This window comes from Cynocephalus volans, chromosome 15 (genome assembly GCF_027409185.1).
Source record: "Cynocephalus volans isolate mCynVol1 chromosome 15, mCynVol1.pri, whole genome shotgun sequence".
Lineage (NCBI taxonomy): Eukaryota > Metazoa > Chordata > Mammalia > Dermoptera > Cynocephalidae > Cynocephalus > Cynocephalus volans.
Genome location: NC_084474.1, coordinates 16162477 through 16182601, shown reverse-complemented (window position 1 = coordinate 16182601; position 20125 = coordinate 16162477). Strand labels below are relative to the sequence as shown.

General features: G+C 41.6%; 1 protein-coding gene across 7 annotated transcripts in view; it reads right to left on the bottom strand.

Annotated features, from left to right (window-relative positions):
- The window catches only part of FAM110B (family with sequence similarity 110 member B), a 140308-nt gene that overhangs the window by 3939 nt on the left and 116244 nt on the right, over positions 1-20125 (bottom strand). For 4 of the 7 annotated variants that reach the window (XM_063079703.1, XM_063079704.1, XM_063079702.1 and 1 more), the window contains one exon: positions 19390-19485. The exons of the other annotated variants lie outside the window; for them this stretch is intronic. The gene's annotated coding sequence lies outside the window, so the exon portion shown is untranslated. The remainder of the gene's footprint in view (positions 1-19389; positions 19486-20125) is intronic. 7 annotated transcript variants of the gene reach the window in all.

Below are 20125 nucleotides of genomic sequence, written 5' to 3'. Positions count from 1 at the left end.
TCTAACGTTTATCGGAGCCCTTGGAACAACTACTCTCATTGCCTTTTGGAGCCCTTGGAACAACTACTCTCATTGCCTTTTGTTGCCTGCAGAGAACATTTACAGATGTATTAGCATTGCAAAGCTTATACCTGGTCTGGTTAATGACCTTATCAGCATCTTTGGTTATAATTAGGGATAATAAGTATTCAACTACCATGTCAAAGAACTAATTTACAAAATAAATAAAGCTATGTTACTATAAAGTCATCCACTCTCAGGTGACAAAATGAAGATGGTGGTGGTGGGGGGGGAAAGGCTGATATTTCTCTTTGTAATCTTCTGAAACTTTAAATACAACCCATCACCATGTTTTGTTAGAGACAATTTTGGTGATCTGCAAAGGGATTTGTTCTAATAAAAATATTTTCCTATGCACAATTTGAGAGCCCCCAGGGCAATTCCTACATAATGATTTCCTTTAATTGTGCAGTTCTATTTTGACACTTCAGTTCAGTTTAAAAAACCACCTCCTCCCATGAAGATTAAATCAGATTGTTTCTTTGAACATATTTTGAAAGAAATGCAAGAAGGGAGCCCTAGTTCATCTGTGGAGCTTCTGTATCTGCTCATCACCATTCTGGGTCCACCTCACTGGGAAAGTGACCTCCGGACCCTCCTGGGGGCGGGGGGAAGACTTACAATCTCACCCCCTCCACTGAGGGGACTTGCAGCCAGAGTAGGCAGGGGACCCTGGGTCACACCCAGGATTCTTGCGAGAGGGCTGCCCCCCAGGATAGACAGACCATGCTTCTGATGAACACAATGTAACTTTCCTGCTGATTGCCTCTGGAGCTTCCAAAATGCCTCCACAGAGGGGACAGTGCCAGAAAGTTCAGGGGTGAGTGAAGGGCAGGACCAAAGTCTGTGCCCATCAGCTTTGTCCCTAAGGACCAAAGCAAACCTCCAGTGTGTGGACTGCCCAGTGGGTAGCAAGAAATGGAGCTTGTATCCCTTCTTCTGGGGCATGAGTTGATTGGACGAGATACCTATAATCCCTTTTCCAAAATCACGTGGCTCTGGGGAGCTAAGAATGAGGGAGTTAACTTCCAATTTCAAAATGGCACAATGGAAAATTGAAGAATGACTGAACTTTTCTCTGATTCCTGCATTTACTGTTCACAGGAAATGCTGTTTGACTGATGAGTGTAGTTATCATGAGAGCTGATGCTGGCCTGCACAGCAGCTTTCTCTCCTAACTCTACCACATCAGGACCTGCCTGGCTTTCCCACATGCCTGTCTGTCTGCTAAGCTGGGCTTTGGGACCATTTGGAACACGAAATAAAAATCATTACCCTCAATTCACAAGACGGAGGAATACCAGTCTATCTTCTAGAAAGCCTTCCCCAGAAAGCTCCAGGTCTTCTTTGCATACCACTTTTTTTCTTTTTTTAATTGAAACATAATTGGTTGTATACATCTACAGAGTACAGTGTTGAATATCAACACCTGTGTGTGACATGTGATGCTCAAATCAGGCTGATTAGTATATTCAACAGTACACAATGTAATCATTTTTTGAGGCCCTTTACTGATTTCTTGCCAAACCCCCTCCCACCTTCCTAGCTCTGGTAACCTCAGTTCTGTTCCTTCCTTTTGTAAAGTTCAAAGAATTACTGCGATCAGTGTAATTTTTTTTTTTTTTTTTTTTTAAATTCATGGGGCAGATCCCTTAGGATGGTTCTTCCAGGCATGCTGGTTTGTCTCATATTCCCCAGCCTTAGGCAACAATTACCAGACTAAAACCAGTGAGAAAGATGTATGCTAGAAACAGCAACTATTTGTAACCGTTTCACACTTCATGTCCTTTTTGTTTCTACCCTTTTCCCACTGCCATTCCCAATTTCCCTAATAATTTTCAACACAGTGATGATATTTAAAAATGACTATTAGAGTTTAAAAGTTTTGATTTGAACTCTGGGGACATCTCATTGGAAGACTCAAAAACAACAGAAAATGCTATACAAACTTTGGGTACTATAGAATAATAATAAGGCACACTCAAAAGTTTTCTACCTGTTTTGGCCAACAAACTAGACTTATTTCAAAAATAATGACGTGGCTTAGGCTGCTCTTTCTCTTAATAGTTATTCCTTAGCTCCTGTTCTTTTAGCTCCTGCGTAAAAACTGTTGGTAGGGACAGGGCTGTACGGTCCTGGGGCAGCAGTCTGAGTTTTCTAGTTCAGACTTTTCAGTGTAGAATGTAAGTGATGTAGATTAGGCAGGAGCATGGATGATGGTTAATGGCACAGCAGGAAACCTGGAGCAACATCTCAATGTCATAAACGGGAGAGCCATGAAGTCTGGTTGGGGAGCACTGTGGCACGCAACACACTACTGGCTGTGGCCTTGCTGCCGGCCCTCTGACGTCCTGCACAGGCCCCTTGAATGAGGCCGGCACTGATGGAGCAGTCAGACTGCTGGGTTAGAAGGAGCTTTGTGTTGTTTGGGGGAAGAAAAATTAGATCTTGCCTTGCATGTTTTCATCAACGAAAGTAATTGTAAAACTAATACTGCTCTGCCCCATCCTTGATTTATGGCTCAGGAGGGAGGACACAAGTGTGAGGGAGGGAGAGACTTCCATTCACAAATCATTTTGGCTACATTCTATCCTGTTTAACCTCCATTTGAAAATTTCATGAAAGGATAAAAAAGATTGGGGAAAAGAAACTTGGGGGGCCGGCCCGTGGCTCACTCGGGAGAGTGTGGTGCTGAGAAAAGAAACTTGGCAACACCAAGGTGCAAAATGGCCTGCCCTTGAAATCAACCAAGGCAGACGTGAACCCTAAATAATCTGGCCTGGGGGTGATCATCAGGAGCAAGGCTGGAGAGGGTCACGTTATGTATGTGGGAATCCTGGTCTGTGCATAGAGGGCTTATGTTGCATAGAGGAGAGGGGACAGAGACACAAGACCCGAGGAGGAGAAATGGTATCTTCCACTACTCACTCTAGCAGTGATTTTCAAACTTTAACGTGCCTGCACATCCTCTGGGGCTGTCATTAAAATGTAGTCTGATTCAATAGATTCGGGGTGAGGACCCAGAAAATGCAGGCATTTTTCACCAGATCCAACTGATGCCATGCCTTTGAGTAGCAAGGGGAAGGAGAAGCAGCCATTCCTGTTAGAACCTAAATGCCTCTAGCACAGAGGACACGGGCCAAGGTTTCTCATCACTGAGCAAATCTGGACTTTTTGGCACAGAAATAGCAAACTCAGAGAATCCAAAGTTTTCAGAACCAAACTGGCCTGAATATAATTTCCAATCTGTCAGCTGCTCACAGGGATGTTAGATGAAGACAGGGACCCCTCAGCTGATCTGTGACGTGGGCGAGACCCATAACGTTTGCTATACTGGAGGCCAGTAGGAGTAGAAAATGAGCTTCGATGTCCAAAGTTTAATTGAAAAAATGCTAAAGCCAAGGTTCCTGTAACTGAGGCAACGCGTGCCTCGATGCCTCTGAGGTCTGGCAGATAATGAAGTGCACGTGACCTGGGTTGAGGGGTCTGGTGAAAGGCATGCATGGCATCGTGTATCATGGCTCACTGTTGACAGGGCAGCAAACCCAGAGAGCTGCATAAACCCTCCCGAGTCTAAAATTCATGATTCTGAAACACCGTGGGCCACATGTGGTCTGCTGTTTTGTCACTTCTCCTTTAAGTAGTGCTTCAGGTAAGTAAAGAGAAATGAACTAGTTATTATGTTTTAAATAGGAAAGAAAACCTTGGTGTTAGAGCAAGGACCTTGGGAACGGAGCACAACCTGGATTCACCCATGGGCTTTTCTAAGCACGTGAAAACCGGTCACTTGTTCTGTACATTAAGGCGGCAGGAAAAAGGGGGTAAAGAGTTTGAAAGAACTTGCTAATTCAACTCTAAGTCACCTAACATCTCAGTGTCGTGATTTTCTTATCTATGAAAATGAATGTGTTAAATGCGGTGAGCCAGAAAATGCCTTCAACTTAACCATTCTTGGAGGCCAGTAGCAAAAGAAGCACTTTGTCTTTGAGGTTTGTAAAGAGTTCTAGAAGAACTGATTCTTCTAGTTTCCTAACAGGTCAGATCACAAAACTTTTACAGTATGGGTATAACTGTCCTATGGAACACTGCTTTTGATTTTTTGGGTAATGGTATTTGTGCTTACTGACTTTAGGTATAGGATTCCAACCTGACTAGGGATCACTCTCTTACCTATATTCTTGTTTTTTCCCATTTAAGGACAGGATCACAACCTTGCCATTGAAGTAAAAATTTCATATAATGTTAACTTTTGAATTCTTTACAAATGTAAGAGGAATTGCACTCAAAATATGAGAGTACTTACTGAATTATGGGCTGTGTTGAATCAATAGATTAGCACCTACTGACTGAGCAATTATGTGTAAGATGTAAAGTAGAAAAGTCAAGAACAATTTAGAAAAAAAGATTCAAAATAAATTTGATGAATATTAATGGAATAATGATGATGAATGCCTCCGGACTGTTGCAAAGCAGTTGAAGATGAAGAACCAGCAGTTGGGAAGAACTGAATAAAGGCCAGGACATCAATCATCAGGGCAGCTCTCTACTGAGTTCAGGATACACTCGAGAAACTTAAGAAACACCTGGTGGCCGGTACAGAGAGCCAGGAGGACAGCGGTGAGAGGCCTAATGGGGGTGGAGGGAGTGGCAGATGGGCTTTGGATTTTATGCAAAGATTAATGGGAGAGCACTAAAGGGTAATTAAGCATTAGTGTCATGGTCAGATTTGTACTTTTTAAATATCCCCCCAGCCACTGTGTGGGACAGGGTGAGGGGGCGCAAGTGTGGCCACAGAGAGGCGGGTCAGTGTTGTCCAGGTGAGGGAGGTGGCCGCGGGCTTCGAGTACTGCTGGCAGAGCAGCCTTGGGCAGGTTACTTCACCCTCCTGCCTCAGGATTCCCATCTGGAAAATGGGGATAATAACAGTACCTACCTCTTTAGGGTTTTTGAGAGGGCTAAGTAAGTAACAGGCACGTTTCTTTCATGTCACCCTAATCAGGAGGGTGTCTTTGGGATGGAGAGAAGATAGACAGTTTCAAAAGGTGTTTAAGAGGTGCACTGGGCCAATCATGGAGGCAGATGGGACGTGGAGGGTGAGGAGTGGGTGCTGAGGGTGACTCTGGGCCTCTGGCGTGACTACCCAGAAGTGACTCCATTCTAATTACCTCTCCCTTCCTCCTCTGCGCCCCAGGTTTGAGGCAAACAGAATTGCGGCAGCCTCTCCAAGCCAGCTGTGCCCATTCACGCATCTGCCATCTGAGACATCGTAAACCAACAGGGTTTCACCAAACTCGTTGCCTCCTTAATGCATGTCACAAATAATAGTTAATGATATTCTGAGTATCACAAAAAATTATACTTAAAAGCAAAACGCATTCACAAATCCTGCTTAGTTTTCGTGGGTTAAAGCAAGCAATGCCATTCCACTTGGAAGACATTTATTTATCCATTTTAACTAATAAGATAGGTCATGTTTATGACATCTTCCCTCACCTTCCATTCCTAGCACATAATCACTTTTATTAATCCCTTTTATACTGTGAGAATAACTAGTAAAGAGTACAAAAGTAAAGGAGAATAACATAAGTGAAAAAGTAAATGAGTGAGTAAAAAAGCATGTAAAAACTGAATTTGCACACTATGAATTGGACAGAAACTAAGAAATCAGAGGGCCAACCATCTAGAAACATTAGGTCAAAACCACTGTTCTTTCAGGACCTGCTCTTTTTCAATTACTGAATGATGTGTCCCCTCCTTTCTTATCTCCGTGGTGACATCCCTCACCGTCTATAATTCTGACCACCGAATCTTCTCTTTCTAACCTTGGTATTGTCATCAGCAATCGGCTCCAAGCTGTAAGTAAAATAATCTCCTTGCCCATAACACTATCGCTTTGTAAATTCTGTGAAACCATGGACTTTCCCTAATAACATCAAACTTTTGATTCCATATTCTATTCATTTTTTTAGCTTAATCTTTCAGTTGGCTAGAGTAGGTCTCCCAATGTTTTTTAATAAAAAATCCTCTTGCCTCAGATTTCCATTATTTTGTTTTAAATAGGTATTTTAATTTTCTACAAGGTGGGTAAACCACTTCCCCATGGTGTCAGCAACTGCTTTAAGCCTTGTTTCTTTTGACACATCCACTCTATAGGACCAGAGGGTGGGAAACGGACGTTGGAGCGAATGTAGAGATGCCAGGAAGGCCAACCTCTAACCAGTGCACGTGATCAAGGGATGCCTACCCTGGTGGGTCTCGCACGGTGTGCTGAGGGATACTGGTGTAACAGCACAAAACTTACACAGGCATTTTGATCATGGTGGGAAAACTATTTTGATGTAATTGAGTATGTACTATGTCATGACAATGTCCTCCAGGTGGCATTCTGAACTGAGCAAGTCTGGAGAGAAGAGTGGACAGTTCATACAATTTGTTACCCACAACGTTTTTGCATGAGGTCAGGTAGGCGCAGAAAGCGAGTTTGCTGAACAGGAGGCGACTCAGCCTCAGGAGAGCAGCCTCTGGATAGTCTGAAGTTCTTTGCTCAGTGCTGGGGTATACAACATGGCCGTGGGCTCCCCTCGTCTCAGATAGGCTGAGGTTGAGCCCAAGGCCACCGGGGAGTCCCGGTACAGGTGCCTTGGAGCTGAGGAGCTGGGGACTGGTTGTAACTCGAGTCTGAGAGGACTAAGGGCAGAGTCTGCGCTGGACTCTCCAGCCAGATGACCCAGGCAAGAAGCTGTGTTTCCACAAGCTCATGGGGAGGGTTTTCTGGGCCCATGTGTACCTGGGGAAAAGTGGTCTGGGGTCACTGGTAAAGGAACTCCCCCAAAGGAAGCCAACAGGGTCCACCTGAAGCCCTGCACCAAAGGGAAAGCTGTGAGCACCCCCGTTAGCTGGGGGAGAGACGCGGCTGCCTCCAGGAAATCCGAAAGCCCCTAAGGAGAACAGCTCTGAAATGTGCCATGCCCAGGGAATGGCAGGTTCCAGCTGGAACAGCCAAGGGGCAGAGCCTCGTCACTTTCCCCTGCACACGACCCTCCGACACAGGGTCTGAGCTGGCCCCCCCTGTGCGTGGGACAGGAACTGCAGCAGGGAGGAGGGGGGCAAACCACGCTCGCTAAGTCCCCTCCTGCACAGAGGTTTCTAGGGCTGAGCTGGGCAGGGAGAGGTTTGTTTAAAGTGGAGAGGAGGGAGTTTGATCTTGACGTTAGGCAGGACTCTTCCACGCCTGAAACCGATCTGGGAACTCTAAATTATTTAAGATAAACTGAAAAGGCTGTGGGTCCTGTCTGAGATTTCATCCAGGATGGAAAGGGGAATTTGGCAGGGCAAATTCTTGGGGCATGTGAAAAAGAATACACTTGCTTTCTGTTTATGCCCTAATGGATCCAGTCCAAGAGAAAAAAAAAAAAGGGTTCACACAGGATCCTCAGGCTTTCTGCTTGTCTGCCTGCTGACCTGGTGTTTGCTTGCTGGCTTCTGAGGACCATCCTGCATCTGGAACCCGGGAACTGCCCCTTCTCAGTTCAGAGTCAGGTCCAGGGGCCAACTGCACTCACTGGGTGGCCCGGTGACTTACAGCTCTGCAATCCTGAGCAAGTTACTCAGGCTCAGCGTACCTCAGTTTCCTCATTGATGAACTGCTGATAATCAGAAGTCCTGTACCTCATGGGGCTGGTATGAGAATTCCCAGAGATAACACACTGAAAGTGCTGTGTGGACGTCTGCTCTGAGTTTGTTCAGTAAACATAAGCCATTATTAAATGTTGTCCCCAGTGTCCACAACTTGGCACTGATAATCACCATCATTAGATTTCAGGCTTCATGGTAACTGAATGATCTTTTGTCTTAAAATGATTCCATTACTCTCAAACGAAAGAGCCTGTGCTATTTCTGTTAAAGTGGATTGACTGTGCAGTTTTTGGCTAAAAGGTCATTCGCATGACCCCATTTTTATTTGAGTTACAAAGAAAATATGCGGTTTCAAATTTCAAAGCAAACAGTTATGTGAGTGAAACAGGCTAGAGTAAATAATAAAGCCATTATTAAAAATGAGATCAAACCTAAAGCTGGTAGGAGAAAAACAGCAGGTCAAATCTCAATCTATGATGGATTCTGCAATATCATTCTCCAAGGTCATTCAGAAAACACGTTCACAAGCTTGATTTTCATTTGTAAGTAAACCGACTATGAAAAATGTTATGGGTTTCTCTCAAAATGTCATCCTTCTCCTTAGGACAATTAAAAAGAAATAGAAAATCAGAAGAAAAAAATCACATTTCTGGTTCAACATTCTATCTTGACCTAAGGTGAAGAATGTGCCACCAACTTCTATCAGCGTGGAGAGCCCTGCCTTTTACCTGGGATTACAGAAACCGATTCTATGCGTAGCCAGTACCAAAAATCATTTGGAAATATAATGACTTGCCTGATGAAAATTACTGCAAGTAATTCAAAAGCAGGGCTACTAGAATTCCTAATGAAAATCCAATAGGATTGCCTGCCTCTCCAAACAAACATACCTTGATCCCCCTCACTATCGCCTCACCTCCACAAGAGGCAGTCTGACCCCCTGTTGCATAAAAGAGAGGGTATGTACTGGTGTGTGGCACGCAGAGAGCCCAGACCAGAACCCAGGGCTGCGAGGATCTGGGAGCCCATGTCCAGGTCTTCTACCAACATCCGCTGGAAGCATCTATTGCGTATCCTTTAGCCACGTAAACTTGTTCTCTGTGGGAACTGGCGCACACACGGTAAGAAAGATGACTGTGGCAATAGAGATGGATGAAACACTCATTTCTGAAAAAATTTTTAATTTCTACTGATCAGCCTTGGGGTAAAGAATAACATTTACCCTGAAATAAAACACGTGTTGTAATAAAATTGTAAAGCAGTTAAACTTGAAGCAAGAAAGAGTAATGCAGCATTTTTTGGATGGAAGTGAACCGAGTCTGCTGTTAAGTGTGGTAGATAAGTTGCTGTATAAATTATGTTAAAAACTACCGTTAATAATGACCCTTTCTTATTAAGCACATATGGTATCCTGGAACTGAACTAATGTCTTTCCTACATTTTTAAATTCAATCTCACCAATATCACTAAATCAAGTGTAGTTTCCTCATCTGTAAAATGGGGATAATAAATGTCCAAAGATACCAAAGATGTTATCTAAGATCCTCAGCTAACCGAGTGGCTCCACACCGATGTTGGCATAGAGACGGCTCGGCTCTCCTCCCATGTCACGTTGTTCCAGCTCTTAAAAAGATATACATGACGCCCTGATGTGTTTTTAAATGCTTTATGCTTAAATAATGTGGCTCACGTACCCACACTATATTTTAGTTGCTAAAATCTACTCTTCTGGTCATTTGCTGCTTAGTACCAGCTTCCTCCAGAAGGTGAAGGAGGAAAAAAGAACAATCTTTTCAACTTTTTGTTAAATAACCATGCTACTTGTTAATAGTTTAAATGCATAAGTAGAGGAGGTAAAATTATTATAAATTGGGTTCCATTCATTTTTGATTTTCTTCCTTTACACTACTGATTGCAGACCCATCAAAGTTAGCTGAACTTAGATAAAAATAATGAAAGGTATTTTAAAACGAACCATAAGCAATGCAAGACTGTGGTTTCATTCCATCTTACTGCACAGGGCATTTGGAGAGCAGATATCACATGCTTTTTATTGCTACTTCTACTAAAGCCCTCAGTTATGCACATAGTAGGAACTCACTAAAATCTTCACTGAGTTGAACTAAAATGCTAAATGCTAAGTAAAATATCTAGCACATGCATTTATATTGTAAAGGCCCAACGAAGATGTCAGATAAAAAACTTGGGAAGTGAAATTAGGAATGTTTATACAGTTGAAACAATACTCAAAGTGCCTCTTCTTGATTGGCGATCCCAGTGCAATAGCACACAAATGCACAGAAACTGTTTATCCACAACTTAACAAACACATTAGCACTGAATTGTACTGAGAACACAAATAAGGTACAAAAGGAAATCAATACAAGGTAGAATTTTAAAGCAGAACAAGTAGGTTCACTTAAAACAATAATAAATACTGTTGATCTCAAGGAACACCTAGGATTATTTTCCATTGCTTGAAGAGCTCTTAGTACAGCAGTTGTAAGAACAACTGCTTCTTTGCCTCAAGTGTACACTGAAAAGACAGTTTTTTTTTTTCCCATTTCTAAGGATTCAGACTGAACTGTGAGATAAATAATCATCTTCAAATTAAGACATATAAGATGACAGACGCCTATTTTTTGCAGCACATATTTTAATCTTTTTAGCACCTAACACATCTTACATAAAATCACTTTCAAACCTAGAATGGTACATGATAAGGCTTCACCATAATTTGCACTTGAAATATTATTTTTGGGTCCAAGTGACAAAGAGCCTGGGAATGACTATTAGGTACATTCCAACTTGCCCAGGTCCCGTCCAGCTCTACTCCGAGCTCCTTGCAGCAGGCCAGCTTCCTGGGCTTGTGAGGCAGTTTGCTGTGGCTGAGTCTGGAGGCAGGCCCAGCCTTGGCAGGGAGGAGGAGAGGCTGATGATGCCAGGATCTGGGTCTGTGGCCACAGGTTCCCTCCCCTCTGCACAGCCTCACCTGCCCAATGTTATTCTCCCTCCGCTGGAATCCTCTGTCCTCCCTGAGTCTTCCCAGTGGAAGTCATCACACCCACTGGAGAGCCTTTTTTGACCTCTTCTGCATCCCATCCTTCCTCCCAGGCATTTCCCTGTGGGAGTTCTTGTCTGACATGAGTCCAGTTTGGAATGTGTTTTTGCCTCAAGATAAAAGAATAAAAATCTACAACTTTTCATCTAATGTATTATGAAGATGGCCTTGCTTACTTCCCCACCTCCCTACTCCTTCTGCCAAAAAGAAGAAAAAGAAGCAAGCTCACTTAAGAGGCTCTCTAAGGATTATAATAATCCAAAACCTACATTAAAAGTAATCTGGTAAATATTTAAAATTGAAAAAACCACAGACATTGTTGGATGTACAAATCTTTCACTAATTCTGAAGACTCTGTCTTCAATATACATTAGTATAGAATGTCCTTTTTACATTGTCCTTTCATCCTTTCACGCTTTCGCTTTAAAACAAACTAACTGCCTCTATCTTGATTAACTTTAAAGCTTCTCTTTCCTGTTTACTAAAGAAAAATAACTCCCCAAAGTGAAAAAGAGAGTTGGCTTTTAGAAATAGGTTTTTTTTTCTCAGTCTCTAGCTTTGTTGCTGTCTAATGAGAAATGGGGTTTTCTGTTATGTTTTTAACAAGACAGAGAATAATTTTTGCTAAAAGGCAGTTGTTGATGTTTAGTACTTCATGATCTCTCAAGCTCTGGCTTCTGGGCACAATCACCTTCAGTGTCAGAAGAGAAACACAGCTTCCACCTGCCGGCCCTCATGCCAGGTGCGGCACATGCCTTCTGTTGCCAGCCTTGTCCAGCACGCGGCATCCGTCCCACTTAACAGATGGGCACCCAGAGGCTCAGAAGGCTTACGTGCCTTGCCTGAAGTTGGTGAGCTGAAGAAGCTTGGTCAAGCTCGGGGCTGTGTGGATTCTAAGCCTGTGCCCTCGCACTGCTCTGGACAAGCATGGAAACATCCGTGACTCCAAGCAGCCAACAGGGGCCGCGTACATCCATGAGGGGAGTATGAGGCAGGGAGATGCTCTGCAAACTCTGAGAGGAGAGGCACTCATAAAACATGAAGAATAGGGCCAGTGAAGCCAATATGAGGCATGACAAAAAAGCTCATTGGTGAGATTCTCCAAGGGGCTCTCAAAATGTCACGACACTCTCCTTAATGGAAAATAAGTATTCTACTATCTTGCCAAGGTAATTAGAATGCCTTCGGACCAAGAGAAACTAACAATCTGGTCATGACCTGATTAGATAAAAATCAGACTGTCTTTAGGAAGCCTGAGCCCATCTCTGAGCTTATTTACAGGATGGCCTGCATCCTGCAGACCGTGGAGACCCATGCAACATGACAAGGACAACTTCCCACAGGTTCTACCCTTCAGGGAATCACCCAAAAGGAGCATGTGTAAGCCAGTTTACATAGAGAGAAGAACTAGAAGGCAGGAAGACACCAGTAGGGTATTGTCATTCACAAAGGGTTTACTGAGCATCTACTATGTTCTGGGTGGTGAACAGAATAAACAGCATATGGAACTCACATACATGGTGATAAACAGGTAAATATAACATGTAGTGTGGTAAGCATAGTTGCTGAAAAGAAGAGTAAGGAATTACTAAGGTGGATAATACTGTTGACTTCAAAAAGAAGAGTTTTGGTAAAGTGAAGGTGGGGCTCAGAAGACAATGGGAAGGAAGGGACTGGAGATGAACAGCATATTTATATGTTGATGGAAATGACACCGTTACAAGAAACATGCAAGTGATGCAGGACAGACTCCACGCTAATGCACTGAGAACAGGAGAATAAGAATGTGAACCAAAAACTTAAACACAGGTGGAAAATAATGGCTTATAAGTGTCAGAAGGTCATATGGGATTTTCCATAACTGGCCTGTGACATCGAAGGAGACAAGCTTTCTAAATAAGGGCTCTACAGGCATGACAGGGGAAGAGCGCTGCTGTGATTGAAGCATGTGCCTACACTGGCCTTGGTTCCCTTGGTGGGTGCAGAGTCCTGCGGGAATGTTATCAGACACCAGCAGGTCGGTAGTCACCTTCTAGCACAGATGATAAACTGTCACAGAAGCAAAACCTAATAGTTACTGGAAGCTGCAACTCTCCATTTGCTAGAAGTCTCCTTCTGCCAAAAGCAAATCATCTGATGAATAAAAACTTTATTGTCTACAAGACAGAGGAAGAAAGTATAGCTTCTGCGAAATTAAAGGAAATTAGAGACCCTACGGAAAAACAGCTAAGAATTCATAGAGTCTGTAATAGCTAACGAAGGGATTTAATCACTTGACAATCACTCATCAAGTGCCACCATGGCCAGGTACTGTTCTGGGCACTGGCAATATTGAAAAGAACAGACACTGTTCCCTGCCCTCATGGGACACTCGGGCATTCACACATATTCCAGGGAACAGACTGCACAATTCAGAGTAGAGGTAGTAAGATTCCATGGCTGGATTCTAAGGGAAAACGTGGCCTGTGCCCATCAGAAGAAGGGGGTTGGTGTGGCCACGTGCATGAGGTTCTGGGGTTAGCTTCCACCTAAGTTCCCATCCTGCTTCCACCATTTACCATGCATGACCTTGAATAATCATCTCTAACCTTTAGGTTCCTTACCTGGGCCATGGGGATGATACTAAGGGCTTATTTTAGCACAGGGGCAGTGCACGATAGCCACTGTTCTTTGTAATTAACTGGAGGAAATATTATCAGATGAATGCCATAGACTGGAGATGCAATTTGCAGATTAATAGAAGGAACAATTTTTGAACAATTAAAGCTGTCTAAAACTGGAATTAATCACTTTGTAAACAAGTGAGCTTTTTATCCCACACAAGGTTCATGCAGAGGCAGGCTTACTGTCTATCCAGGACGTTTTAGAGGGGATTCCTGTCATGGGTGTGAGGGTGTGGCAGATGAATGTGGAGTTCTTTTCCATTAAGTTCTGTGTTTCTTTGAAACTTTTTCACTGCCTAGATTAAATTTACTATTTTCAAAGCAAGAAGAAAGGAACATGAAGACAAAAGAACATGTGAAGACAGAAGAAAAGTTTAAAAAGCATAATAAGTAATTAAACATTAAAAGAATAATTGCAGTAGAATATATTAGGAAAGTGGCAAGAATATTTTTGATAAATGGATTAAGCTTAAGAAGAAAGAGACAGGAAAGAAGAGGAAGGTGTAAGACGTGGGCTGGATGGGAGTAAGGGAGCGAGGAAGGAGAGGTGAGCAGACGTCTCATCAGTTAAAGGCAGCAGAGACCCCGAATCGGCCTGGTTCCACCACGGCAAGCTGTCTGCCTTTCTTCCTTACTGTTCTAGCAGTCACAGATCTGTGCCACGGTTGAGTCTTACATCCTTTATAGCCCTAAATCTCATGTACTTCTTATACAGTGTGTTTCTATGTATAGAATTTGTACTGCACTTCCAGCGGGGCACAGACTCTGAAACTACTGGAGTTTACAGGCTGGCCGAGGAAACCACTGGGGACGAGGCATTTACTGGGCTAAGAGATGATATGTAGGGCCAACGAAGGAGGTGGCTGGTGCCTGAAGATCAAAGGCAGCCTCTAATGTCTCAAGAGCTGGATGGTTCTATAAATAAACTGTGCTAAAAGGTTCTGTTATATTTTGCATGTATCAGGTTATTTTTTGTATCATGCTATCCCAAATTCTTCAGAAAACATTTAACCAGCAACTGCAGTTCAGTAATCAAGTCATCAAGCCCTTCAGTTAGGACGTGGGACACCTGAGACAGGGGCCACTGGTTCAGAACTGAGATGCCACCGGAGAACACTGGGCATGATGCCTGCGTCTCCAAAGAATGCTCTGACTCCTGTAATTTCCCCTCCATTAGCTCAGAGGGGATCAGACTCTTCTGTGACGTTCTTCTTTCTTTATTGACTACTAGAGGGAGGGTATTGGATTTTTCTCTTTTGCTTAATAGCTTCAAATATAAATGGAAGCTTTTAAACGTTCATCTATTCTACTTACGAAGGCATTCTGGATTACTCCCAGTGTTGCTCTTTCTAGAACTCAAGGAGGTTGAGCTTTCTTTTGTTTATAGGACATCTAGAAAGACGTTTCAATAAGTGAAGTCAATACATCTATGAATAGTCAATAACTCCTTTCATCAAGCTACAATTGACCACCAAAGTGAAAGTTATTCTAGGGAGACAATGAAAAAAACCCACACATATATAAAAGTTATTGTCTATCTTAGAGAATATTTCAGTAGTCCACTTCTACTCTTTGGTCAAAGAACTACTCAATATTCAACTTCTCAGTTTTCAGTGTCAGCTTTTTCAAACACTATATTAAACATCATGACATGACCTACTTCCCCTGACACCCAACAAAAGTGATGTGTCATTCCAAAATCCATTTCTCCCACTTGCAGGGCAAAAGACAAATACTTCTATAGCCATCCTTCTCTGACAGATGGGAAGAGCTCTTTCAATCAAAGTTCTCAAAAATAGGTTATTTTTTTTCTGAAATGCATCTATCAGAGATGTTCCATTATGGCTGGGCAATTTAATACAATCCTTGGCTTCAGTTCTCTAGCCGGAAATTGAATCTTATAGCAGACTGAGAATACTCAAAACAGTGCTTTGCAAGTCACTAGGGAGTGAAGTGATAGAAGGATTACAGTGACTTTCAAAAAGCAGATTTCTCTGAGAGAGCACTTGGTGCGAGCACCCTGCTGAAACCTAGGAAGCCCCCAAGACCCCCTAGTGGGTCACAAGGAGAGGAGGGAATATGGATCACTGAATGCAGAGCAGATCTAGGGCTCACGCTGGTCTGCGTCTGAATCCTGCTCCCTATCTTCTCGCTCTGTGACCTTGGACAAGGAAATTCCCTCTATGTGCGCCCGTTTTCCCATGTGTTAAATGGGGCTAAAAGCAGCACATTCCTCATCAGGCAGTTGTGGGTATTACATGCACAGAGGCTGGAAGGCAGTTAGCACACAGCCTGGCATACAGAAGGCATAAACTAAACTTTTACGGTGAAAGGGTTATTTCTAATTAAAAGTCCTGAAAGTACTTGGTATTGTAGGAAAATCATTTCCTTGTTCAATCCATCCAAACACAGGGCAATTCTAGATTACCTTGTGAAGATGAAATGAATCAAAACAGAATCTATATCTACAGAAAAATCTTTCTGGAGGATAGAACAGACCTATAGTTACTAGAAGTAGGAAAGAGGGAGATGGAGGGGGTTAGGGAGTAACTGAATAAAGGACACAAGAATAATTATGATTTGTAATGATAAACATGCTAATAATATTGATTCAATCATGTACACAAATATTGATAGTCAACTCTGTACCCCATAAATATGTATAATCAATTATGTTTCAATTAAAACAAATTTAAATGAAAAAAATCTGTCTGGGATTTTGAGAGGCATTTCATTAAACCTGTTTACCGATCTGGGGAAAATTTACATCTTTACTAGGTTGTGTCTCCCAGTCCAGAAACATGGTTATGCGTCTCCATTTACTTAGACCTTTGATGTTTCTCATCAGTGTTTTGTAGTTATCAGCATATAAGTCCCATATGTGTTTTATTAGATTTACATATAAGCAGTTCATTTTTTATGAGCCATTGTAAATGGTATTGTATTTTTTTAATGTTGATTTCCACATACTCACTGCTGGTATACAGAAATGCAATTGACTTTGTTGATCTCATATCCTGAGACCTTGCTGAACTTCCTTTTTGGTTTGAAGGCTTTTTATTTGTATATATTTTTTTGTAGATCCCTTGAGATTTTCTATGTAGAAAATCATGTCAGACAAGATAGACAACAAAGAAGAAGCAGGTATAAGAAAAGTGGGCTAAGTGAATATGAGAGAGAAGAGGGAGTAGTAAGTATCAAGCAGAACTTCCCATCAGTTACACGCGCACATACACAAGACTATTGTACAATTCATATGGAAAGGCAAAGGAACTGTAATAGCTAGAACAGCTCTGAAAAGGAAGAATAAAGTGGGAGGAACCACTGTATTTGATTTCAAGACTTATTACACAGCAACAGTAATCAAGGCCGTGGTATTGAGAAGGGACACACACATAGATCAGTGCAACAAAAGAGAGAACCCAGAAACAGCCCCATACAAAACCAGCTAAGTAATTTATGACAAAGTTGCAAAAGCACATGGAGGGAGGAAGAACCAATGTTTCAACTAATGGTACTGGAGCAACTTCATACCCATGGGCAAAAATATGAATCTTGACCTTGCACCTTATGCCTCAAACCTTCTGTAAAAATTAACTCAGGGCTGGCCGGTCAGTTCAGTTGGTTAGAGTACAGCCTTGTAACACCAAGGTCATGGGTTCGGATCCCCATGCCGGCCAGCCACCAGAAAACAAACAAAAAAATTAACTCAGAGAAGATCAAGATTTAATCACAAAACGTAAAACTACAGAATTTTTAGGAGATAAGTAAGAGAAAATCTTCAGGACCTTGGGCTCAATGAAAGGTTCTCAGATATGACATCAAAAGCATGATCCATAAAAGGAAAAAACTGATCAATTTCACTTATCAATATTAAAAACCTTTTTCTCTATGAAGTACCCTCTTACAAGGATGAAAAGACAAGCAACAGACTGAGAAAATATTTGCAAAATACATATCTGACAAAGCACTCCAGACAAATATGGGAAAATATGTTCAATATCACTAGCCATTAAGATCTATCTCTAGCCATTAATGAATCACTACACACTTGTTAGCACAACTAAGATTTAAAACAAAATAGTGATACCACCAAATAAAGATTGGTGGGGATGCAGAAAAACTACATCACTCTATGCATCAGTAGTGGGAACGTAATATGGTAGAGCCAGTCTGGAAAATAGTTTTCCAGTTTCTTAAAAAACTAAACAGGGCCGAGCCCGTGGCGCACTCGGTAGAGTGCTGCGCTGGGAGCACGGCGACGCTCCCGCCGCGGGTTCGGATCCTACATAGGAATGACCGGTGCACTCACTGGCTGAGTGCCGGTCACAAAAAAAAAAAAAAAAAAAAAAAAAACTAAACAAAGCATAGAACACAGTAACTGCACTCCTGGGCATTTACTCCAAAGAAATGAAAACTATATCCACATGAAAACCTGTACACAGTTATTCGCAGCAGCTTTATTTGTAATAGTCCCAAACTAAAACAACCAAATGACTGATAACAGGCAAATGGTTAAGTACACTGTGGCATATCCATACCATGGACTGGTACTCATCAATGAAAAGGAAAAAACCACGGATGCCAGTGACAATTGGGATGTATCTCAAGGACATTATGCTGCATGAAAAAAGCCAGTGTCAAAAAGTCACAAACTGCATGATTCCATTTACATAACATGCTCAAAATTTCAAAGTGTAGAGCTGGAGAAGAGATTAGCGGTTGCCAGGAGGTGATGAGGGTCATGAGAGCACCTATAAAGGGAGTGCCAGGGAGAGCTCTGTGGTGTGGAACAGGAGCCTGACTTTGGTGGTGGCTACATGAATCTACAGCTATGATAAAATGACACAGAAGTATGCGTACGCTCCGTACCAATGTCAATTTCCTGGCTTTGATACTGTACTATAATTACATAAGTCACAGCCATGGGGGGATATTGGGTGACGTACCTGGAACCTCTGTACTATACTTGTAATTTCCTGTGAATCTACAATTTCAAAGTAAAAAGTTAAAAAGAAAGCCTGGGGGAAAAAACCACACAATCTGCTCCCCAAATAAATGAACAACCATTATTAAAAAAACCAAAAAACAAAAAGAAAACACCACAAGAAGTTAACTTATAATAGAAATAAGAATGTAAGACAAACATGGAAAAATAGGCTTTCACATGTCTCATATTTTAATATTGAGAAAACAATAGGCTCAAACTTTGGTTTCAAAATCAGAAAGTTGGGACTGTGTTTCCTAAATTGCTCCAAAATTCTAAAATAAAATCTTTTCTTGAAAAAAGTCTTTTTCCCTAATTATGCTTCAGAATACATGGCTTGAAATATGTTATTTAAATGGTACTGAAGTCAATAAGACATTATTATATGAAATTACTCATGCTTATAAAAATACCAAGTTGAAAACGGTATGAGAAGATGAGATTAGAAACAAAAGAAATTTAATCCATTCATAGTGTTCTTTGAATAGTTTCTCAATATTATTTTCATGTAAAAATTCCATATAATCCAAATGGAACAATTCCAGATTTCAATGATTTCTTACTCCAAACTGAAATGCTTTAAAAGTTTTCTTTTGACAAGGAATTTAAAAAAGAATCAGCACCAAAAAAAACAAACAAACAACAACAACAACAACAACAACAACAAAAAAAAAAAACCCAAGGATTTTGGGCAGAATTGACTTCTTGGTCTACCAAACTTAAAAGGAAGGAATCACTTTTTTCTTCTTTTTAAATTCCCCGTTTCTTTGTAATCTACTTAGAAGAATGATATGCAGAGATATCATATCTGACATTTCTTAAATCTTCTTCACTAATTCTATATTTTAAATGACCATTTTAACAGATGTGTGTAGAGTGATTCGTAAAGTTTTAAAAATGGCATACGCTTTGCAAGTTTAAGTTCCATTTAAATGTGAGAGTCTGTTCTGGTATCAGTGACACAAACAAGGCAATTTTCTTACCCTGTGGCATGTCCCCAAAATGCTCCAGGCCAGTTCAGGATGCGTCTTCTTAAATCCCACCTCTCTTCAAACACATGACTAGGGTGTGGGCTATTACTGCATTTCCAGGATTGAAGCAAAGATAATGAAAAGGTCCAGTGAGAAAAGTTATATGTGCAGTGAAATATGGACTCCCAATCTCACAAACTAGCCTATTAAATGTTTGGCTGTGAGATGGGGATATTTCTGGTAGAAAGTATAACTCAAGAACAGATCAATTAGAATTCCTCTTAGCAATGGTCTACTAAGCTTTGTCATCAAGAAAGCTGAGAGTTTCACAATGTCACAAACAGAAGGGAATTAAAAGATCCATCCAGTCCAATTTGTTTTTCTGTGGGGTGACTGAGTATCCCAATTCATCCAGTACTCAAAGTTCTGTCAGTATAAGAGGCCTCTAATCAGTAGAACAGAAGAAGCTAACTAATTATTCGACCTAGTGAACAGCAAGATGTTACTAGGGAACCTGGCCTTCCCCTCTGTCTCCTCTAGTGGGTTGACACTCCTATTAGGTAACCAGTGACCAACCCCCAAATAAGAAACTGAAATAGATAAAAAGATTAGCAGAGATATAAAAGAAGACACAAAATTAAGATCTTTTTCCTACATGGATATCTTATCCTCCTCATTTGTAATGAATCTTAAAAACACAATTTGTATATATATAGAACAAAACTGAATCCCTGTCACAAACACTCTT